Below are 25,399 nucleotides of genomic sequence, written 5' to 3'. Positions count from 1 at the left end.
AATCTACCAAAAACCGAGTTAAAATGTTGCATTTTTTAGTGAAATCCGTAGTTAAGTACAGACTAACGTAACATTAACGTGGAATTGCCCAAATGTGTAATATCAAAGACATATTACAGCGCTTTTCACTGACAATACACACAATATTTCACGAATCACTTTAACTTTCTCTTCAATGCTTAAAACTGTCCTTTTCATTGCCATTTTTTCGCTACTGCACTTCTCTGGGTTTAGGCAGGAACACTATAGGGTAAGTAGACAATGTGAGGTCCTGTTAGACGAGATTCTAGGAAAGGAATGCAGTTAACAACCTGCCGCGTCCTCTAGCACTATTCACGCAGTCCCACCCCACACCCTTGTTTTCGCATAAAACCCACGGTCCTCTTGCAGATCGCGGTCGTATTCTTCCAGGGCAGTCACGTCAACAAGTAGAGAAAGTGAGGGTGGGCAGACACATCGAACTTTCCCACGATATCAGAGAAATTCAGGAATGAAAATGACGTTACATACGAGGTTGATGCANGATGATGATGAAAAATAACTTAAAACAGTAGCATACTTCTGAAAGACATAGCGTCCATTGCTAATAAGCGTCGCATACTTTTCAAAGACCTATCGCTCGTTGATAATACAGTAGAACTTGGTTATAACGTCATCAAAGGGACCTAAAAATAGTGTCGTTATAAACGAGTGTCGTTGTAACCGAAATGGGCACTTCCACAGTAGCCTTATGTTAGTCACGTAAAAATCTACCAAAAACAGAGTTAAAATGTTGCATTTTTTTAGTGAAATACGTAGTTAAGTACAGACTAACGTAACATTAACGTGGAATTGCCCAAATGTGTAATATCAAAGACATATTACAGCGCTTTTCACTGACAATACACACCGCACTAATACTGTATATTAAAGGTAGGCCTACTCACCAAATTACAGTAGATTACATCAATTGTTGTGCCTTACTGTACCTAGATACGAGTACAGTAATCAGTTATCTTCATCTGTTTCCTGTTACTTGCCCAATACACACTTTCTAAATTACGTTCAATGTCCATATCAGAGAAATTCAGGAATGAAAATGACGTTACATACGAGGTTGATGCATTTGTGCATGTCGTACTAAGCAAGGTATAAAAACAGTTGCTTTATGAGGAATTAGTTCGTACCATTGAATATTTGACGCAATAGACAAGGTGTCGCAGAAACCGATGTTGCTATAACCAAGTTTTACTGTAATTCGATCTGGACATAAAAACGATTGCAAAGAAAGATTACACTCGAGCACTAATTGTGTCAGCCGAGAGCCTGTGAATGGGTTTAGAGAGGAGCTGAATGCTCCTGAATAGAAAACAAGCTAAAACATTTTGTTTAAAACAATATAAAATTATGTATAAACAGACGTGCCTGAGGCTGTAAAGCGGTCTGGGACAATGTCAGCCGAGAAATCTGCTACAGCAGTAGGGCTAAATAATGCGAAAACTTTAAAAAAATGCAAAGTAAATTCAACCTAGTTACACTGCGATGCGACACCTACAAGCGTATATTCCGTATTGCCGAATATTACAGTGTAAATGTTTATGTGTCATTCTGTATAATTCCAGTTTTAACCTCGAGAACTGTGCCTTCGAATCATGATGCGTGTAGTGGGGGTACTGATGACGGCGGTGGAGTCACGTAAACGCAATTTTTATTTATTTACTAACATTTTTATAACATCTTTCCTACATTAAGCAGGCTTATAAGAAAGCAAAGAGTAACAAGTCGTGTAGTTAATATTAACGAGTCAGGTTGTAGTCTGTACACTCCTCGTGTACAATGATTATGGTATAATTTTTATTTCGAGGAGCAGGGCTGACTCAGTCGGTATAGCGACAAGGCTGCGGGTTGTATGACCACGTAATTGGAATTCGCTTCCCGGCAGGTGTAAGAGATTATTCTCTTCACCATAACGTCCAGACTAGCTCTGAGGCCCATTATACAGTGGGTAACTGCAATTATGAAGTCCCCCCCTCTCTCTCTTTCGCTCTCTCTTTTTGAGATTTTCTCGGGAAACGTCCGAAGAATATTATTCCACAAAATATTGTGACGTGTTTGCGCTATGCAGGACACCCCTTCCCCCGCGGTGACGTAATAGCACTTCCCACAGTGATGTAACAGGGAACACTGCGGTTACTACGTGGCAACAGGCGACTCCGTGCAGAGACTGTTGCTTGGCAACCGGTAAACATGACGTCACGCAACAGTGGTAGTTATCATGTAACAGTTTTCTGTGGTGTCAGTGCCGAAGCTGCACAACGAGCAGTATTCGTCAGTGTAACCAGGAATTCGAGATGATATCCCACTTTGTTCTTACGAGTTTATTTCTCGTTTTTCATGTATTAGTTTACCTATCGTGTTGGCTGTTTTGAAGGCTGTCTTTATGTTAGTGTTTTTGAATAGTTTTGTGATTTTTCGTATGTAATTTCCTGTCTACTCGTAAGTAGAAGTGACTCATTTTGTTCATTTTCGTCTTTATTATCCGGGTTACCCGTCTTTCGCTTAAGTTTGTTGTATAGGTGTGTGATGTCTTCCTTTCTATAGCCATTGTTTAGTGTTATATCAGTGATAGTGTTTAATTCGTTTTTAGCGTTTTCCTNTTGGGGGGGGGGGGGGGGTTAGTGTAACATGTCTGTGTATCCAATTTTGTTCTTTAGGGTGGCTTGATTTATTATTTATTGTTGTGTCTGTCGTTGTGGGTCTTCTGTATATTTCCATTTCTGTTTGTCCGTGTCTGTTAAATATATTTAAGGCCAGGTAAGCTAAATTTTTTAAACACTTTAAAAATTTTAATACCAGGAAGACTGCTGTGATTGTGAAAAGTTGAACATTGTGTATTCCAGACATTATGTGTGTATGTTGTTTAACAATCAGAACACCTACTGTGATAGTGATTTCCGAATAAGTATTGATGTTCCCTTTGAAGATGATCCGTAAGTGTGTGTGTGTGTGTCTTTCTTTCTTTCTTTCTCTCTCTTTCTCTCTCTCTCTCGTCTCAATTCTGAGAGAGTAAAATATGGTCCCGAGTCCCGAGGGATTCGGACCCGAGAAAGACTACGCTGGCAAGGACCAGCAGCATATACAAAAGATAGACCCGTCCTCTCGTCAGAGAAGGCGCCCCACAGAAACAAGACCATAACTGTCAAACGATAACAATTAATATGTGGTCATGAGCCCCAAATGGGCTCGACACCAAGACTGACTGACTGACTGACTGACTGACTGACTGTCTGACTGACTGTCAGTCGCAATGTTACTCTGATTCTGAGTGTAACCAGAGTTACTAGAGAGTGAGTAGTGAGTAGTGAGTAGTGAGTAGTCAGTATTGCGTTACAAATCGGATTATATCGAGGGCACGGCAGTGACTCCAGCAGGAGAAGCGATTGTGATACTGCACTTGGCAGTAGCTGTGAAACTGTGAACTGTGTAAATATCAGAGCGAATGTGGAATACATTCGCCACATCCAAGACGGTGTGAAGTTATTTGTCTTGTGACACACACCCAACACGTGACAATATTAATCGTCAACAAAGAAACACGTCGGAACATGAGGATTCGCATTTGAGAGAAGTTATGTTCCCTTTCCTTCTTTTCAAACATTACGCTTGTAAGCCTGTTCCGGCTTTAGTGCCAACATTACGATGTATACAGATCTCTCCTCTTCCTTGCTCATGCTAATCAGATTTAAGATATTTTTAAATTTATGGTGAATAAATCTCATATATTTTTTTTTATTTAACGAAGCTATCAAATATCTTAACAGCGTGAATAATGTTCAAGAGAGACCCAGTTCGGATAGCGCTCAAGGGCAGATTATTATGAGATTTTCGTGGGTCTCCGCCCCCCCCCCCCCATTAAATTGGTGGGATAGTGTTTTGCAGCATTTTCTCTTCTAAAATTCACCAGTATTTGCTCGTTTAACTCGACGCAATGTAACCTCTGAATCGATGCAAGAATAGATAACCCACGACTCACATAATATAACATCTACAGTTAATATAACGTTAATATATAAAAGAATCCTTAGGATTATTCGAATTTGCACATCTATGAACAACTTTNTTCTCTCCTAAAATTCACCAGTATTTGCTCGTTTAACTCGACGCAATGTAACCTCTGAATCGATGCAAGAATATAACCCACGCCTCACATAATATAACATCTACAGTTAATATAACGTTAATATATAAAAGAATCCTTAGGATTATTCGAATTTTCACATCTATGAACAACTTTTTGACCTGTAGAATCGTAATGGGGTCTATGGAAAAATGTTTAGAGATATTATATTCCTCAGAAGTCAATTATAAAAAGAAGAAATTCAATGCACAATTTCTTTGGACTTTCCCGTCTTTGATAATTAAGTTTCATAATTTTCAGCCAGTAGACGCAGTAAGTTTTCCAAATGGTGTCTGATAGTGAACCTCATCGTAAACAAAGAGTAGTCATTACATACTCATGGAACTGAGCCCTTCCTGAGGAGCCGCAAATTCTGCAGCTACTCAAGAATTTTCAAGCATTTTATGGAACCCCAAAGTTTATTACCGTGTTCACAAGAGCCCTCCATTGGTCCCTATTCTGAGCCACATCAATTCAGTCCATCCCATCCCATCCTATCTCTCTAAGATCCATTTTAATATTGTCCACTCACGTACGATTTGGTCTCCCCAGTGGTCTCTTTCCTTCTGGCTTCCCCATCAGTATCCTATATGCATTCCTTTTCTCTCTCATTCGTGCTACATACCCTGCCCAACTCATCCTCCTTGACTTGATCATTCTAATTATACTTGGACAAGAGTAGAAGTTATGAAGCTCCTCATTATGCTGTTTTCTCTAACTTCCTGTCACTTCATGTCTCTTCAGTCAAAATATTCTCAACACCCTGTTCACACAGTCATACAGTTCGTAACAGTTGAGGAGGTATCAGTGGAGGATATCAGGAAACGTCTGGAAAGTGTTCACAGAGATAGAAGCACAACTGGATGCTTGGAGAAATGTGTGAGAACATCAGGAAGAGTGAACGTCAGCCTTCAGGGTGAGCCACACAGCTGTAGCCTAACCCCAGCTCTGACATTATGGAAAATGGAAAACCCGCTGCTGTGCAGAGGCTGAACAGAACATTGTTGAATTAAACCCAGGATGAAAAGGGAAGATAAATTTGTCTTGCATGACAACACAAATCAGCACGCTAGTTTGCGAGCAACACAAACCATCACTAAACTTCGGCAAACTGTTGCCCCATCCACTATACAGCCCGAGTCTGGCCCCGTCAGACTCTCTTCTTCCTGTTCCACTGAAGAATGTCATTCGCCGACGAAGTTCATGGACGACAATGATATTACTGCAGAATTGCGAACATGGCTGCAAACCACTCCAGAGAACTCATATCAACAAGCAATACATGCTCTTGTTTCGACGAGACGTGAAGTCACAGAAAAGGACGAGCATTACGCAGAAAATCAGCGTTTATAAACAAGATACTTAAGTATTTGCATAGAAAATGTTCGCCCTTTTCGATAATTTTTTTTTTGTTTGACGAAGGAAAATTAAGCAAAACGCTTGAAGCGCTCGCTAACGTATAAAGAGTAGGAGAGACTTCCTGTTACAAAATGTAAACCCAATTGTGAAGTATGGAATTACTGTTGGATTACAGTAGCTATGTACGTCTACAATGATCTGGAAATAAAAATTCTCCTTAAATTAATAATTTCGGTCTACATCTAACCATTTAAATCGAAATTGCTAACAATCTGACTGCAACCTGGATGACGGGGAAAAGAAGCCTTGAATTCTGTCCACTATTTTAACGATGGGCGTAAATTGTTTTCATAGACAAACCTGGATATAATTCCGAAGATAAAAGTATTTTATGGCTGCATTAGAATGTTATGAGGCTCTGTTTACTATGCATGAAACATCAGTTTCAACTTCGCAAGTATAGAAGCGTCGCATCTGTACAATCGGAGACCTAACTTAGCCAACAGCCAGGTTATATTTCTCTCATTTTAGGGCTTCAGTTGCAAACTTTCTCTTCCCTTTCTCTTTCATGTACAAACTTAATGTGTTAATATATTTATGGCCGCCATTTGAAGAACTTTGGATAGAACAATGAAATGGGCCTCACATATCACCCATAAAAAAGCATAAGACAATTTCGCTCCAATGGAACAAAAGCGTTCTCTAGATCCGGTCAGTGATTTCTTTGGGCAAAACAAAGAATCTTTACAACCGGCCCGTGCTTTTTATTAAATCTCAGAAGACAACGTAAATAGGTCGATATATATATATTACAATCATGTCACACTTAAAATCTTACAGTTCTACATTCTGGATGTATTGCAAGATGCGGCAATGTAAGGCTGAAATACCTCCCTAGGAACTTAGAATTCCTGCTACGAGTTCACTATTCAACGCATTTTATGCGAGTGTCATGTGAGACAAGCTGGCAGTCTGGTTCTTCTGATAGAATATTGGCTACATTTCATAATCATTATCAATATGGAGACGGCTGTTTCGCCTATTCCGGTTTCAAATAAAATTCTAAGCATGTCATTTTTGTCAGAATTTCTAAATTACAATTAAGACAGGTGTTAAAACTGGCGTCATTTTGAAAGTTGTAAAAATGTGAAAACTGATCTCCCTAACCCGGCTGTAAATTTCCCAGGCGTCTCTGTTTTCAGTTGATAGTCATAAAGTATAACTGAAGTATAACAATTTTCTAACATTCCGGAACGCTGAAACCACCTTCATTTGCTTATATCCATGTTCTCATTTACGTTCCTTTGCATGCAGTGTACTTCACGCCTGATAGAGAACACCTCCGAGGGTTTCATTTCACGTTTTCTATCCGCCGGTAGCTACTCTTTTCTGTCGTAGCAGAAATTAGCGTATTCGTTGCCATGGATATCAGTATTCAATAGCTAGCTTTACACTTTCTGTATCAAAACCATAATAACTGAAACCACTGTACCGTTGTCGCGGAAACGTTGCTCGTTGCCTAGGAAACCAACCTTGATCTCACTCAACCATTCCGGCTTTCTGGCGGCACGCCACAATATATTGTCACGTATTGAGTGTATGCGTTGCAGCGAGAATGTGTTTACCGAGTCATTGCCTAGTAATGAACGTCTATTCTGACTTCACTATTCCGGCTTTCGGGCGTCGTGACACAAAACTGTGGTGTTTTGAGTTATGATACAATGTAGTTTGGTAGGTGGGTTATCGAGGTTTCCGCTTCCATCTTAAATTTTACCTCGAAGGTGGCGGCAGTATGCTTCTTCGAATTGTTGGTACCCAACCTACACGGCCATAAAAATGCTCACTATATGTCCTTGCTTAGTTTATATAACGGCGCTTTCTTGTCGGAATATGTTTCATTATAGCGTCGATAGATGGCACCGTGCTCTCCCACAACACAGAAAACAGTGACGTGATAGGTACCGCTGTTACGTGACGCCGTGTTTACAGGTTGCCTAGCAACACTGTAGAGAGTTGTTTACTGCTGTGTAGTAGCCGCGGCAATGGTTGCCTAACACAGTTGCTCTTCCGTTACGTCACCGCAGGGGAGGGGGTGTTTACCGAGCGTTTCGTACTGATGCCCACATTCAAGGAAACGTTACAGTGACATCGCAAGTATCACTGCTTAGCAACGGCGAGTAAACAGCCGTTGCTAGGCAAAGCCTACAACAATACGGACAGCGACGTGTTTTCTATGCGGTCCGACAGAGTGTTATACAAGAGGAAGATATAGTGAGTGACTTTGACTTATTAAGAAGACTCTGATAAGAAGACAGATGTAGTTTGGGTGTTGGAAGCAGTAATATTGTTGCTGTAATATACGGAATATCCAAAGCAGTGGTACGCTTAATTGGTAGGAGAAGACTTAATTTTGCGGTGGCAAATGGAAGATAAACAAGTCAACGTGGCGGGCTTAAGAAGAACTATTAAGAACATTGTGTGCAATTACTCGGTTGCGCAGATAAAAGTTCGTGAAGCAACTAGTAATGACCCAGGGCGTCCAAGGAACACCCTCATGTCAGAGATTTCCGACATGACATATAATGTTATAGCCTTCGCTGAGATCATGCAGATAGTATGGAAGCGACTCAATGAAAATGGACGTAACTGGAGGCACGTATACAAATCCCTTGTTCTTCTAGAATACCTCATTAAAACAGGAACAAGAAAGGTTGCTCAGCAAAGTAAGGATAATATCTTTGTAATCCAGACTTTACAGGATTTTCATTATTTCGAAGAGGATAAGGACCAAGGGTTGAAAGTACGTGAGAAGGCAAAAGAGATTGTATCGTTGTTGGAGGATGACGAACGTTTACAGAACGAAAGAGCACGTGCACTTAAACTTAAGAAGGTTTTTGCCAAAGGAGCTTCAGGAATCGGAAGTGAGGGAAAGGATACTGTCTCTCGATCTAGACCAAGTTTACCTGCTCGTTCCCAAGGTAAAGTGGGTGGAAAATCAAGAAATTTGGAAACTGCCCGCCCACAGTCTGCTGGGGAAGAGGAGTTACAGATTGAGGTAGCACTTGCCATGTCTCGAGAGGAGGCAGAGGAGGAAGAACAGAGAATACGTAGTGATGATGTGAGACTTCAGCTGGCACTCTCACGGTGTGAAGAAGAGTTTAATAGACGTCATCATTCTCAAGGGAATACTAGCTCAGAAAACCAGAGTTACATGCTGGACCTTCTAGGCCTGAATCTAGTTAACCATTCCACCCATCCACCACATGCTGCTGCATTGGACCCGTGGGGCTTCCCACAACCTTTGCCACTGTCGCCCCCAGCCAGACCACAAAATATTCCTTGGAGTATTCCAGCAAGTTCAGTGTCGAATGCCTTAACAATAGCATATCCCACATCAACAGTAAACCCATGGACTCCTGTGCATTCCTCTGCAGTAGAACTTGTCAGTCACAAACCAACGGCACCAGTGGACCCGTGGCGTGCAGTATTACCGCAACCACCTGCAAGGCCAGCTGCACCTGCAAATTATACCTGGACACCCAATATAAACACTGATCACTCCAGCCCTGGTATTGCCAGACGGAGAGCTGGCTTCTCAAGCCCCAGTGGAGGACATTTGGACATAGACAGGCCAGAACTGAACAATTGCCAGGTCAACAATGTTAACTCACTCAACAATAATAATCCCTTTAATATGAGTCTGCTGGGAGATTCAGTGGAAAGCAAACAGCAGCAGAAGAAGACTCTCTATAGCTTCCTGCTTGAGAACTCCAATCTCGTGGACCTGGACAACTTGATGACAGTCAGCAAACCTCCATCAGTGGCACCAGCTCTTTCGATGGAAACAGCAAATCCATTCGCTGGTGTTGCAGCGTTACCACCCAACCTCTTCCAACAGCAACAACAGATTCGACCAGGCATCAGTCAAATCAGGCAGCAGTCATTTGAAGGAAATGTGCAAGGTCAGGAGAGCAGAGAAAGTGAATTGGATCATGCACCTACTCATCGTCCAGTTTTACCAAACCCTTTCCTCCTAACAGCTCAAAGTAATCCATTCCTCTCATAACATACAAAGGTTTAGTAGAGGCTTGTGACTCCCTCAGACAGGACTAGACTTCATGCTAGCAGAGAGTTTGCTTCTAAATCAATATACCATGGGTGATCTATGAAAAGCATGAAGCCCAGGTCCATATGTATTGGCTATTTTCATTTGTGGCACTTTATTTATTTACTTGGAGAGAAATTGATGACACCGACAGTACAACAAGAATAATGGACAGCGGTCAAATAGAAGACCTCATGCAGCAGTACGTAACACAAATGCAGAATTTGCAAGGGAACTGCCCACATGTTACAGTGACAACGGAAGTATAATTGCTTAGCAACGGCGAGTAAACAGCCGTTGCTAGGCAAAGCGTACAACAGTACGGACAGCGACGTGTTTTCTATGCGGTCCGACACAGTGTTATATAAGAGGAAGATAGAGTGATATTAAGAAGACTGTGACAAGAGAGGTGTGGTTTGGGTGTTGCAAGCAGTAATATTATTGGTACTATACTATTAGTCTTCAATTCTTAAAGTTTATCTGTGTATACTGTAAAAATATAATAAATATTATAGAACAGTTCAACAAGTGGTTATCTCTTAATATAACGACACCCTATAGATCCATATTTTCTTAATCTCGGCAGTAGTTTGAGGTGAGTGGTCAGCTTGACGCTCCGGCCGCTTTGACCCCGGGAAAAGAGCCCGCATAGAGGTTGGGTAGACCCATAGCCGGTCTGGCCGACTTTGAGAAAATTCTTGAGCTACCGGGACTCGAACTCCGACCCCTCAGTCGTCCAGCCCGTAGCCAGTCGCTATGCCGACTGAGCTATCCCTGAGAATAGTAGACATATTAATAGGTGATATCTATAAAGGGGAGGTGAGGAGTGCAGATTAAAGGGAATAAGACAAAGCAGAGGAGGCAGATGAAAGATGACACGTGATCAAAGAGGCAGGCTACATGATAGGAACAACTTAACGTCAGGGATGTTGTTATATAGGAAAAGCAGCTTCGCCAAGCATAATTACACGCCAGTAGAGAGAGAGAAAGCTTTGGCTAAGTAAACAAGTGTTAACAGCAGGCAGTTATGCAAGAACAGTTTGATGGGCTGATGCAGCTAGAGACTCTGTATCCAACTCTCCTACCGCAGACGGACACCACATGACGTCACACGCTCCATGCCAAACATTACGCCAGCTAGAAATCATCTGTGATTGTCACGGAAGTTCATCAAATCAACTGCCTCAGCAGATGAAATACATTATGAAAAGTAAAGCTACATATAAATACGTTCTGGGAAGGGATCCTGATTTCCGTCTCTGCAGATATCTACCGAGCAAACTGACTCAGACGGTAAAGGTTCTGACCTACATTCGGAAAACGGCCGCTTCGAATCTCGGACAGGTCACCGATTATCCTTATCAAGGCTTATGTAGTCTCTCCAGGGACATTCCGAGATAGTATCTCAGAATTAGGCCACGATCGCTTCCTTCCACATCCTTGACAATTCATTATTCACTATCATTCAAGCATTCGATGATATATAGCTTGACGGAGCCATTAAATGTACAGTGTGTTCGTTCAAACTTCCAACATTTTAATTAATCATTGCGAACAAATTGTGATAAATTATGAATTATAATTAACACTAGATGAAACAAAAACTCAAAGAATTTTATTTCCGTTTTTCTTCTGTGAAGCTACAGTATCTGGCCGTGTATACCTTGATATGTTACAACAGTTACTGTACCCCCAGGTAGCCGATCTGCAGCCTAACATAATATTCCAATAAGATGGCGGCCCCCACGCCCACATTAGGATCTTGATGTTCGGAGGTTCCTCAATGCCACCCGCCAAGCTCGCTGGATTGGACATGGCGGAAAAATTCGGTGGCCACCACGTTCACCGGACCTCAGTTCGCTCGATTTCTTCCTCTGGGCTTACGTGAAGGACCGTGTGTTCGTGCCTCCAGTGAATGGCCTCCCAGATTTACGATCCCGCATCCGTGAAACTATTGCTACTGTACCAATGGACATGTTGGAAAGAACGTGGCAAGAAATTGAATACAGATTGGATATTGTTCGTGCTACCAATGGTGCACATGTAGAGGTTTATTAGTGTGTCAAATAGCTTTTTTCAGTTGTTCTTGGATCTCCTGTAGTTTCATTTTCCTACCATTCATACTGTGACATGTTGCGCAATGGAGGACACCCCCTCCCTACCCAGCAATGACGTGGCCCGTGAGTCAGCACTCCGCCACCCCCCCGCACTGTGACATGGCACGCAACGCCGCTGTCGATACGGCGTCAGGCAACAGCGGTACCGATTACGTAACAGGCAAACACTGCGGCTATATAAGGGAACTACACAGCCGCCGAAGTCAGTTAAAAGTGTATCAGCCACCGAAGTGAGTTCTCCAGTCAGCAGTGAACGAGTTAAAAGTGTATCAGCCAACGAGTTGAGTTGGAATCTAGCCAGCAGTGAGCCGTTACAGTTAAGTTGGAATATAGCAGCCGTCGCGGAAAGAATAACCGGACGCGTGTGTGATAATCAGTGATAGTTTGTGATAACTGTGTAATAATTGGGAGTGTGATACAGTGACACTGGTATAGCTCCCGTATCGTATTTAATACGTGTAGACTACTGAGGACAGAGTGAATTGATTATTGCGAATAGGGTTATAAAGCGTGAAACCCCGCAACAGTGTTGTAATTAATTGTAGCCGATACTTACAGGTTGTTAAATAAACCAATTAACAATCCGAACGGCGTCTTCCGTCGCAAAACACGTTAAAATACTTTCTGTTCTAAGACCTGATAAAATTTGGGAGGTTTGAATGGAACACTCTGTATTATAAAGAAATGATAAAGTGCAGATACGTGCTAAAATTAAGTCGGTGGACACTTAGTGCGTGTCACAGAGCTGAACGCTTGCGGTTATAGTCCTTATTTAACATCCTCTCTGACGATAGGATGGGTCTGTTGTTTTTAATTGCTGCTGGTCCTCGCCAGCGTAGTCATTATCGGGTCCAAGTCCTGTGGGACACAATATAGTGTACTGTGTCAAATTCTAAACTCCCCCCAAACTGGAGGGTCAGGTCCCCGTATTTATAGCCCCTAGGAACAGGGTGGCCTGGTTACATCCCCATGCACTGTGTTCCCTTTTCGTCGTCTCCTACGACTCACAGGGCTACGGTGGAGGACATCTAGTATATCGCATTTTCGTAAACAAAAATACAGTTGAAGAATACTCTCTTCTGGGAAATAACGCCGTGTATTCCGTTGAAAATCAACAGATATTTAGGAGTAAAATATTGGAGCTATCGGGTCGAATAAGCCGAGCAAATTTCAAAGGACTACGCGGCGTTATCTCGCAGAAGCTGGTACCCTTTCATAACAAACGGTGTCAGAATCTCAAATCCTACATAAGTACAGTTATCGAGAAAAAATTCTCACGCCTATAAGCGCCACACCACGCTGTTACTTCGGAATTAGAGACTTTACGATGTATGTCGGGTCATTTCATTTTGGGGGGGGAAAGAACCGCCTAAAATTATTGGACAGGATGTTGCGTGGACTCTAGAGCCGGTCTGGACTTGTAAACAGATAAATTGATCCTATACTTATCAGGAATCGAATCCCGATCGCCCAGACCAAGTTACTGAATTCACGACCTTGAATCACTCAAATGTCCTACTTTATATAGTGTAGAAACATTATTTCCTCATTTTCTCTGAAGTTTTACTTCGTATTATACAAGCGAAATCAAATTTACGCACATAAAGCACTGCCAATTCACAAGAGCACTGATCTTTAGTCGTGATTTAGTGCACCTGCACGAAGCTCAACCACGTGATCTAGGAGAAACAGCTGCACTGAGTACAGCACACTCAACATAAGTGGCTGCCAGGAACATTCTTCTAAACCTCTCAAGAATATGCATTATATCGCTTTCTAGCATAAATTACATATCCTCTTATCCTGGTTAGTCACAGAGACGAAAAGGTTTGGAGTAAACCTAATAAGCAAGCAAACGTCATGCACCAGCAAGTACTCATTCTACTATAACAATCCTCTTAAAGTCCAAGCAGAGGTTTAAGTTATGTGTGGTGGAAGGTAAAAGGTAAAGTTGTCTCTGTGCTTAACTAAGTAAGCACTACGCCATGAAGACGCATGGGGAAGTGGATGAATGAATCCATATTTTCTTCAACTCGACACTAGTTGGACGTGAGTGGTCAGCTTCACGCCCCGTCCGCTTTACACCCGGTACCCATTGTATAGGAGGTTGGGTTGCCACCAGAGCCGGTCTAGACAAAATGGAGAAATGAATATTCTTGACCCTATAGGGACTCAAACTCCGACCTCTCGGTCGTCCAGCCCATATCCAGTGGCTATACCGACTGTGCTCTCCCGGCTCCCAGTTATGTGTGATAGCAGAATAAATTAAAACAGAAAAAATGTATTAAAATCGTCTCAGTGTATGCAAACAGAGAATGGGTTATGTCCACGGCCCGGATTTTGATGACATGTCATCTTTTTTCCTTGCAACCTATGCGATGCTCTTAAATATATAAATCTCGGATATGAGCTGCTAGTTAGAGAAATGTAAATTTTATAGGTAATTTTTTGGTAAATTTTTGGAGTTTTAAGGGTATTTCTTGTCATTTTTGGCCATTTTAGGGAATTTTTCTTCATATGTTTTCTGAAATGTGAATAACATGGAAGCGAAGTGTTCTTTCTTTTCTCCTTTATGTCATTTTTCTGGATTTTTTCGGTCATTTTTTGAATATTTTCAGGTCATTAAAATCCGGGCCCTGCATATTACACGTACATTTTTGGGTCATATTTTAGGTCATTTTTCTGGATTTTTTTCGGTCATTTTATAGGTAATTTTTTAAAATATTTTCAGGTCATCAAAATCCGGGCCCTGGTTATGTCGTTTTCCTTACAAACTAAAAAAGTACCACAATTAGGCGCACTTCGTATCCCCTACTTTATGGCTCTAGAGCCCTTTGGACCTTGGCTCCTTTTTCGGTTTCTTAATCCTATAAACATTCGGCAAGACTCAGCACATCGCAAGGGCTCTACCTACACACAGAACAACACAAACACAGACATCCATACATCGAGTAGAATTCGAACCCACGATCCCAGTATTCGAGCGGGCGAAGAGGGTTCATGCGTAACACGCGCACGTCGTACGGTTATACTAATTAAATCCACTTTAGCATTTTAGGGCCAATATAAAAACATGTACGATAAAAACAGGTATAAATATCCGAGATGGTGTCATTAATTTTTATATATCCGCATAAAATGAAACTGGAGCAACGGCTGTGGCGCTAAGAACGGCAGAAGTGTGGCCTGTTGGAAACTGAAAGAACGTAGAAGGGGTTTACAAAATGCCGGGGGAGCCCACGCGCGAAGAATCTGCAGTGGCTAATTATTACTTCAGGCTGAAGACAACTGCGGATTAGATAGATAACCTAAAATTCAATAAACGGTTGAATTATAATGAAGACGTCATTTTTAGAAAGTAATTGACAGTAAAAATATTTTTAACATAAAAGTACAGGTAAATATCTGAGGTCAGTGTGCTGATAAGAATATTTAAACCTAAAAAAGAGGAAGTATAATGAGGGTGAAGCAAACTGTAAACATTTCCATTTGGTTGAGTGTGACTAGAGACGGGGTTTTTGATTGGTAATCGGATTTACAACCCGTAACCACAAAGAAGGATTATGCTATCACTGTTCTACACACTTCACAAATCACCGTAAGACACATCAGGTCTTCCCAGTCTGTCAAGAGTCTTCACTAGCCGTTGCTTGGTAGCGGTTTCCTTTCCACTGGGTTCCCGAACTGTCCCCGGCCTCAGCTACCAGCTTGTTAATAACAATAGTTCACAACGACTGAACCCTAGCGTATATCTAACTCTTTAAACTCAACAACAACCACCTCATCACTTTCCTGCACTGCACTGCACTGCACTCTCACTAATTCTCCTGGTTAAAATATAACTGCACGGACAGCAAAGAAAACTTCGTTCCTCTGTTGCTGTTCAATTGTTGCTTAGCGAATCGCACAGAAAACACCGTCCTTCTGTTGCTGCTATATTGTTGCTTATTAATAATCTGTTGCCTACCATCGGGCGTTATTTACAGAGTCGTTACTTAGTAACGGGTCTACAATCTATAATGTTATTAGGGAGTTAAATCATTCAGAATGAGACAGGCGGGTCATGTAACAATCAGGGGTGAGATCCTAAATGGATACCATATTTTAGTTGAAAATCCTAAACGCAATAAACATCTCGGGAGACCTCAGTATATATAAGAGAATAATAGATCCAGATCAACGTTGATCACAAAGAACTTTGCTCCATGGAGTTAGTTTATTAGAGGCGGAAGTATAAAATGATTATAGGATGTATGTTCTCATATCGGTCGTTATGGAAAGTTTCATCTTCTTGGATATAAGATTGTGCAGTCCGAGGAAAACTTTGATTGTTGCCTGTTTCATGTTGGTTTCCTACTTGCCTTATTTTCAACCCTAAATATGGAGGCAACATGTTCCTTCGAAGCGCCACTTACTTTAAAGGACTATACACTGTTATATTCTAGAAGATATAACTTTGTCAAATAACTCTTTGAAATCTCTAATATGCTTCATCCAGCAATGAACATGAAATGACATAAATAGAAAATTCTTTCACAAAAATGCAAATTTCTATATTGGACAGGAAATGTAGCATGCGCAGCAGGACGAAGAGGAATGCATGCAGGGATTTGGTGGAAAATTCAGAATGATAGAAAGAAGACACAGACGCAGGTGGGAATACAATATTAAAATTTATCTTAGAGATAGAGGATGGGGTGGAATGGATTGGATTAATTTGCTTGGACCAGTGTAGGGCTCTTGTTGTGAAATTTCGCTCCCCATAAAAAGTTGGGATTTTCTTGAGTACCTGGGCAAGTGGTGACTTCTCGCGGGGCTCAGCTACATGGAGCTCAAATATCACAGACTGCTACACTAGCCCACACAATACAATGAACACAGCAGACAATGCTGTTTGTTTTTGTAACTGAACGTTGTGTCTCGACTGAGGGGAAACACACATGTCTCCGTTGAGGTACTGTAATCACCCTAAGGACCACATCATAACACACACTAGCTTGACACACCGCAGTAAGATAACGCTCTGTCATGTGCTCAGAATAACATTAGCTCCCTCATTAATCAATCAGTAATCACGGAGATGAACACTGCCGTATTACCAGATCAATTATGTTTCACATATCGAGTAGCAATAATTAATTAATAATCAAATAGCTATAATTAATTAATAATCCATTGAAATGGCTCTCCTTCCATTATGTATATAACCTACATTCATTTTACATAAAGTGAATCCGAGCACAGCTCAGAACCTATAACCACAGTTATCGCAAGCAGGGCTCCTGGCTGATCTCACGCAACTGCTACTGGTGATGACCGGTTTATGCACTGATTGTTTAACGATGCTGATCCGGAATGAGGAGACTGTGGTTTATTTCTTTATCACTATCCAATTGTTGACCGCCTATGTGGTCTAGCGGTCAGAGTTCCTGGCTACAGATCCAGAGGTATCGAGTTCGATTCCGGGCGGTACCAGATTTTCTGAGAAGCAGTGGGTCTGGAACGGGGTCCACTCAGCCTCGTGAGGATAACTGAGGAGGTATTTCAAGGAAACAGCGGCTCCGGTCTAGAAAACCGAGATTAAAAGCCGTGGGGATCCGGTCAGTTGATGAAGCGACACCCTCTATTTGCTAAAGTTTGCACTAACTTCGCCGACATGCGGCGATAGCTCGGTCGGTATACTTCGATTGCGGACTGCAGGCCACGGAGTTTGTTTTATTCCATTGTTACCATGGTTCCAGTACCTTCTTAACAGAGGAAGTGATTGTGAAATGAGTTGGCTTGAGCTGGAACTCACGCATATTTTCAGTGTCTAAAACCTCCCCGGAGAGACCCTTTACTATCATGCCAAATTTAGTCAAAATAGGTGCAGCGGTGGCTGATAACGGTAGCCGCTCGTTCTAAGGCATGAACCGTCTTCGCGCGCTCCAACACTTGGATTGTGGGTTCGAATCCCGCTCGAGACATGGATGTCTGTGCGCATTTCTTCTGTGTTTATGTTATCCTATGTGTAGGTAACGGCCTTGCGACAGGCTGATTCCCCGTCCAAGGAGTCCCACTGACTGTGTACAGGATTAATAAACTGAAAAAAAAAGCGACCAAGTTCCAAAGGGCTGTAGAACCAGAGGGAGAGACAGAAAAAGGTACAACGGTATGGAAACTAGTAAATAACAAACAAAGAAACTTCTTCATACAGAGAGATAGTGCAGACGCCGACAAATAAGCCCCAAAGCAGTTCATATCTACCCGTACAATGAGAACTGCCAATGACGCTCCCAGGGTAGTTACTCATGAATTACTTGAGTATTTGATAGCACCACCGCTGTAATTTTTAATCATACTGAAATTTAAAAGTAATGGTTTATTTCATGGTTCTTTTTCTTTAATAAAACACTGAAGAAGAATGTAACAGCACAAAGCAGGCATTTTTAAAGAAATAAATATACCAGAATATTTACGTTATTAATTCAGACAATTGATCTTACACTTTCAATTATCAAACAGCTCATGTATACAAAATACGTTGAACTGCATGACAATGGGAAAAAGGAAAGAACCCTTTGTGAATTTTTAAGATTCACAGCGTAATCACCAAACACAGAACTGTTGCCATTAGGAGATTACACTGGATGTTCCGCTGTAACTGAAAAATGTAGGAATCAAACACAAAAGCGATCCTCGAATTCTAATTCGAGATCTAACTATAGTGAGTGAGATTAAGGACACAGAATCAAATTCGCTGTTATACCCGTACAGCGCTGTTGGCATAGGGTGTTTAGAAAGAATATACACCCAAGGAATTATGTTAATTTAGTATGGTGATAAAATGTTCATGGATTTAATAGCATCATGTTTGAACAGCACTCCTACTATCAAACCCGGACGGTATTGGCAACCAGTATTAATCAATAAAGCTATGACAGACACGTGAATTAAGACGTCACAAATGTATTTAAAAAAAAAAACTCACTGAGTTAATACAGTATGCGCCAAAATTGTAGTACTGAAACTCGCGCATCTCGAACGCGCATGTGCGTTTGTCGACGGGTCATAGCTCCAGCCGCATGTGTTCCCTGTAGTGAGAAGGAAGTTGTGTTGTGCAGTTGTTGAAAATGGGTCTCTCGACGGAGGAAATAGTATTCATAGTTGAGTATTATTTCCGCTCATACGGAAGTGGTCGCCAGACACCTCGCTTCCTTGGTTTTGAGCGGCCACATGTTACCGTCCAGAAACCGCTACACAGTACACGTGTGACGATATGGTCTGCCGTCTCAGCACACGGTACATTAGGCCCCTATTTCGTTGAGGATGAGGAAGGCAATGCTCTTACTGTCACCCAAGAACGCTACAGGGACATGGTGATCGGACCATTTCTTCAGGATTTGAGAAGGTTCTGTCGTGCAAGGGGCCTTCACATGAAGACAGTGGTATCAACAGGAAGTATTTTCGTTTCAGTACTGTAACTTTTGGCGCATACTGTATTTTTGGGTGGGGGTAAAATATGTGAAGTAGTGTTTGCTGGCTTTAATATTTTTTTCTTTTTTTAAGGCAATACGAGTATGAATTTTCACTCTATATATTGTAATAGAGTTTCCACATTGTATTTTGTTATATTATTTTACACGTTCTTATACCTTATCTCCTTTCCAGCGCTTGCCTGTAACTGGCTTTCCTACTGTTGTCAAACACTCACATAAACGGGAATATTATTCTCCCACTCATTAAAATAATAACTGTATTCGTTGCAAATAAGTATCTTTTATTTTTCTCACTTGTTAATGATAATTCTAATAGGAGTTAACGAAATTATTATTAGTAGAAGCATTATTATATCATATTAATATTTCATAAATTACGTCGGTTTTGTATTTTGTTAGTGTGAGTTCTTTACTCCTGCTCACTATATAGTTGGCCTATGGGCTGACGCGATAGCGTAGTTGGTTGAGGCACTATGCTACAAGCCGGAAGGTCGCGGGATCGAATCCCGATGAGGTCACTGGATTTTTTCAAGTGACTTAATCCTTCCAGCCGCACTATGGCCCTGGGGTCGACTCAGCCTCTAAGAGAAATGAGTACCAGAAATTAATTAAATAATTTTACTGGTGAAAGAGCGCGGCTGGCGCGTAAGGCTGACAACCTTACCGCCATCTTTGAGCCAAATGTCTAGACAATGTTAGACCGTCAACGTCTCACAATTCTATGGGACTTCATGGCCCGTTACAGGGATAGCTTTACTTTTTCTTTACTATGGACCGATCAGTCAGCATCTAAAAGGATTGAATTATCATTATCCGAATAATACACATTTCCTTATTTTTGTATTTCGTTTGTGTGTGTTTTCTGTCGATCACAGTGACCGCGCGGTCTAAGGTATGGACAGTCTTCCCCCTCTCGAACAATGGGATCGTGGGTTGGAATCCCACTCGAGTCATGGAAGTCTGTGTGCTTTCCTTCTGTTTGTGTTGTTCTATGTGCAGGTCTTGTGATGGGCTGATCCTCCTTCCAAGGAGTCCTACCGACTGTGTGTAGATTAAGAAACTGAAAAAGCGGCCAAGGTCCAAAAAATGGATGTGGAGCCATAGACAGATGTATAATATATGTTTTGTTTTTTGCTTTGCTCGCGCTCATTTTTAATTGGTCTTTGGGCTGTTAAGTTAATTCGTAAATAAATAAAACATGTACCGAATTATTACTGTTACACCACAGTATTATTTTGGAATTATGAAGCGTAACACGTAACATTTTGACGCCGACTGTAGGGGCATAATTAGTGACCAGACTGCTCTAATGAACGACCGTGGACATTCGTAGAATGCAAATGAAACCTGCACTAACGTAGTTTCTCTGCCAAAGTTTCAGCTGTGGACTGATTGGGTCCTGAAACCGGGTGTACATTGCAAGTCCAAGCTAATGTATGTTCTTCGTGAGCGCGAATATTCTCCGACTAATAAACGTGATTGAAGCTCATCCTACGTGACTCGCCGGTCTTGTTTAATGTGCAGTAGGCACTACATAAATTCCCTCAACCTATACCAACCAACATAAACTTTTCTGAGAGAAAGATAGACGTCAAAATATCATAAAATTTAAGAAACTGCATATCAAGTACGGCCTTGAAGAGAGATCAGTAACACTAAGAAATATTTTGGTATAAAAAAGTATATTTCGGGCAGGAGTTTATTATTTTTTTATTGCTAGTAGGGTGGGACTAAGTCCCTTGTATTGAGGCCACTTCTGGCCTACTGTCAGTCCGGAGACCAGTTATGCTAATATATTTCGTTGTTTTCTTTGGCCCCTCCAGGGAGAAGTCGATGCAGTGAATCAAAGTATTATATTCCTTCCACGTTGTTTCCAATTCATTATTCGGTAATCGTCCTAACATTTGACGTTACACCGCCTGAATTGCTGGCAGCGTCAGTGAATAAATAAAACATAAAATGTTTCATACAAAATTCGTGTGTACTTAATGCCCATTTATGAAGATACCGTTACTCTAAGTCCATTCGTTCTTGTCATCAAATGAAAATTTATACAAACCAGAGATTGCGCCCGGCAGTCATCTGTAAACCAAAACAATGGTGTACAGTCCTTGTTAAGAAATTGAGAGTGCCTCAGTTAATCAACAAATTCCCCACCCATTATGGGGCCAGAAATTTTAATGTCTTGTTCAGTTCCATATTAATTGGTAGGCAATCCCCCCGCCAAAAAAAAAGTTTTCTGTATATTTTGTAAAATACTTTTTTTTTCCCCTTGGCACTACAGCCCCAGTAGGCCTAGGCCTACCTCCATGAACTTCTCCGTTCACTTGGGTTTTTCTAGATCTTACACATTCGGTAGGACTCCTTAGGCGGGTGATCAGCTCGTCGCAAGGCCTATACCTGTACACAAACACAGAAAACGCACACACAAAAACTAAACATCCATGCCCTGAGTGGGATTCGAACCCACGATCCCGGTTTCCAAGCGAGCGAAGACAGTACATGCTTTAGACCGCTCGGCTACCGTGACCGTAAAATAATTTACCATTCAAAATTTCAGAATTCTAAATTCCTACTGATATTGCGATCGTCAAGGAAGATCCCTCGACTACTATACCGTTAATTGTTTATAGCAAGGAGTGAAAAGAAATGAGGAGGTGCGGTAGGCTTCAATGGCATAACGTTCGTACAAAGATTCATGAAAACCTGACAAAAAATATTAGGGGAAGGTCAGTTGGACACAAACAGACACAAAGACTGTAGTACACACATACATACACAAGCCTCAGATACCGTAATGGGGAAAAGAAGAATGTAATATCTTATAGAAAATCAGTAAAAGCAATAAGCAGAGTATCGCAATGCGCTTCCTAGAAACTATGTCGGGATATCGATTGATTGATCGATCTCAGACGAAGTGAAGATACAACAGAACAACTAAATATCGCTGGCAAAAATTCCAAGAAATAAAGATCATGAAAATAAGTGTCTACAACACAAAGGAAGAATGGAGAAAGAAATTTTCCAGATTACGTTCAGACTACGAATCTACAAGAAAAAGAGACGAAAGATGTCCTTGCAAAAGATGTATAGAACAGTTTGGAATCTAACAGTTACAATTTTAAATCTCGAAGCCGGAGCAGGCCCTTAGAAGGGCCTAAAACTTCTGTTACTAATGGTGATGATCATTTTGCTGTAAATCTCTAGGCCTTATGCTCTTCCTTCTTCTATCTTTCGTATAAGACCCTCTGGCCTGTTTCCCTTCAGAATTAATTTTCTATAAGTATGCAGCTTATAAGACAACCGGTGAGACTCCATATAAAGCGAATAGGCCCGTGGTAATGCCGCTACCAACACAGGACAACACAAACACACAAGAAAAACGAACAGACATCGATGCCTCGAGAGGGATTCGAACCTATGATCACAGTGTTTGAGCGGGAGAAGAAATTTCATGCCTTAGACCGCGCGGCCACTCTGATCGACTCTAGTCCTCCTTGGTTCCGAAACAGAGACTTCTGTTAGTACTTCGCCTTGTAAGGAAATTGTACCTAATCAGAAAATGACACACAAGAGACGACCTCGAATGTACAGTAAAGAATCTACAGTCTGTTTATATTAAGCGAATCATTGCCCGTTAGCCTTTTTTATCGCTCAGTTAAAACAATGGCTGCATAAACCGAAGCAAATGAATAAAAACTTACTTAATCCGTTCCTCTTATACCTTTACGGTGTCCAGGTTATTATATTTTGATCATTTCACAGACGGTAGGACTCCTTGGACGAGTGATCAGCTCGTCAAAAGGCATCTACCTAAACACAGGACAACACAAACACAGAATAAATACATACACTTACCAAACATCCATGCTTCATGTGGGATTTGAACCCACGATTCCGGCTTCCGAGCGAGCGAAGACAATACATGCCTTAGACTGCTCGGCTACGGTGACTGGCATGAATACAGACAACCTGAACAATTTACAAGGTCGTTCTAATAGCCATTTTGGGCACAAAAAGAAGGAATATCTGAAAGATAAAATGAATGTTCTTAAAAGAAACTGTAATAACAAGAAAATCAGGGACCTGTAGAGGGGAATACGTAAGAAGGGATTAGAACCTAGAATTTGATAAACGTGAGAATGATCTGCTAACGAAATTCCCTCAATATTTTGAATAAGTGGAAAAATGTATCGTGTTGGATATTGAGAGATAAAATGTTTGGAAGGCTGTAATACGTACTACTGAGTCGTGAGTATCTTAACCAAGTTCTTCTGAGGTTGTTACACCTACTGAAAAGTTCACAAGGTATAACTCTTCTGGCATTGATAAAATTCAGGCATAATTTATCCAAGCATGAGGTGTAACACTGCTTTCTAAAATCCATAAACTTATTAATTCTAATTAGAACAAGGAATAGTTGCAACATAAGAGGAAGGAATATATTATTATAGTTATTAATAAGCAGGGCGACAAATAAGACAACAGTAATTATCCAGGCATATCACTGTTATAAGCTACATGAAAAATTTCATTCAATATTCTTGTCTGCAGGTTAACTCCATATGTAGACAAAATTATTTGAAATCATCAGTGTGAATATCGAAGTAACAGATCAATTACCGATCACACATTCTGCGTTCGTCACATATTACAGAGAAATGGGAGTCCCACAGCAGTCCAGCAATTACACACAGTTTCATAACACAGAAATATCTATAGTTTATACTTTCATCATATATCTATTCAACTGCGTATTTCGGCCTTGTCTGGTCATCATCGGGCGGGAATATGCAAGCCACATTAGTGTACACAATAACCAGCAGAACTGCAATAAAAGTGTAAAATTAGTTATTACTTATTAATTGGTTCCAAGCTTATTACGTCTGATTCGTACTGTAAGCTGTACAGAAGTAGAATTGCTATTAAAATAAGAGAGACAAATATATGTGACGTGTTGCACTATGCAGGGCACCCCTCCCCTCCGCCAGCGGTGACGTAACACCATCGGAGCGCTGTCGTTACTAGGGTAATAGGCAAGTCAACACTCCTTCCCCTACCCCGCCAGCGGTGACGTGACCAAGGGATGTCGCGGTTGCTATGCAGCCGTAAACAACTCCTGACAGCGTTGCTAGCAACACGGCGCCAGACAACAGTGGTGCCTATTACGTGGCTGTTTTCTGTGTTGTCCGGAACGGGGCTAAATAAGGAGCAGCGAAGATTATTCAAGTTAGTTACGAGTTAGTCACGAGTTAGCCAGGAAGTCAACCTGTCAATTGTAGTCTAGCATTTGCCGTCTAGTATTTGTGACACTGCCGCTGGCAGTAATGTTGAGATTGTAAAATGTGCGATTGTATGAGCGAGTGTGGAATAAAATTCGCTACATCCAATAAGCCGTGAAGTTATTTGTCGCGTATACACCCAACACGTGACAATATGAATAATAAAAACAGTTACCACAATTTGGGAGGCAATACTTGTATGGAGTCTCTTGTTTCCGTATCAACATCGAATACCGGCCATGGTAGCCGAGCTGTCTGAGGCATGGACTGCCTTCGATCGCTCGGAAGCCGGGACCGTTGGTTCGAATCCCACTCAGGGCATGGATGTTTGGTTTTTGTGTATGTGCATTTTTATGTGTTTGTGTACAGGTAGAGACCTTGCGACGAGCTGATCACCCGCCCAAGGAGTTCTACCGAATGTCTAAGATTTAGTAAACCGCAGTGAAACGGAGGCCAAGGCCCAAATTGGGGCTGTTGCACAAAAGGAAAAAAAAATCATCATCGAATACTGCAGTTTATTATCTGCTAGCCTAAGGCGCATCTTATGCAAATCATGGTATCTCATCTTCTTACTAACTGGCTCATAGTTTAGCAGTATTTCCATTTATGCGTCGCTTACAATACGGATCCAAATTGATAAACTTCGAACCCACTGACATAAAGCAACTAATAATGTTATATTTTAGCGTCCTGTTGCACTGATTTAAGTTCATGATTTGTTTAATCCGTCTTGCAGTGCGTACACTTATCTATCTTCTTCTCTCACTCGCACTACATGTTTCGGCATAAAAATGCCATCTTCAGGTGCTACTCAATTCACGTCAAACTAGTACATTGTATGCCTTGTCTTCACTTTAAAATAACTAAAATATATGTCCATCATATATATTGACAAATGTCAA

The 25,399-nt window shown here is 41.3% G+C and overlaps 1 protein-coding gene across 3 annotated transcripts in view; it reads right to left on the bottom strand.

The window, feature by feature from the left end:
- LOC111863320 overlaps positions 1-25,399 on the bottom strand; it is a 1,149,828-nt gene that overhangs the window by 601,074 nt on the left and 523,355 nt on the right. The window lies entirely within an intron of this gene.

The sequence above is a fragment of the Cryptotermes secundus genome, unplaced genomic scaffold, assembly GCF_002891405.2.
Source record: "Cryptotermes secundus unplaced genomic scaffold, Csec_1.0 scaffold159, whole genome shotgun sequence".
Taxonomy (NCBI): Eukaryota; Metazoa; Arthropoda; class Insecta; order Blattodea; family Kalotermitidae; genus Cryptotermes; species Cryptotermes secundus.
The sequence above is the reverse complement of the archived record's forward strand: the minus strand, read 5'-3'. Positions and strand labels throughout refer to the sequence as shown.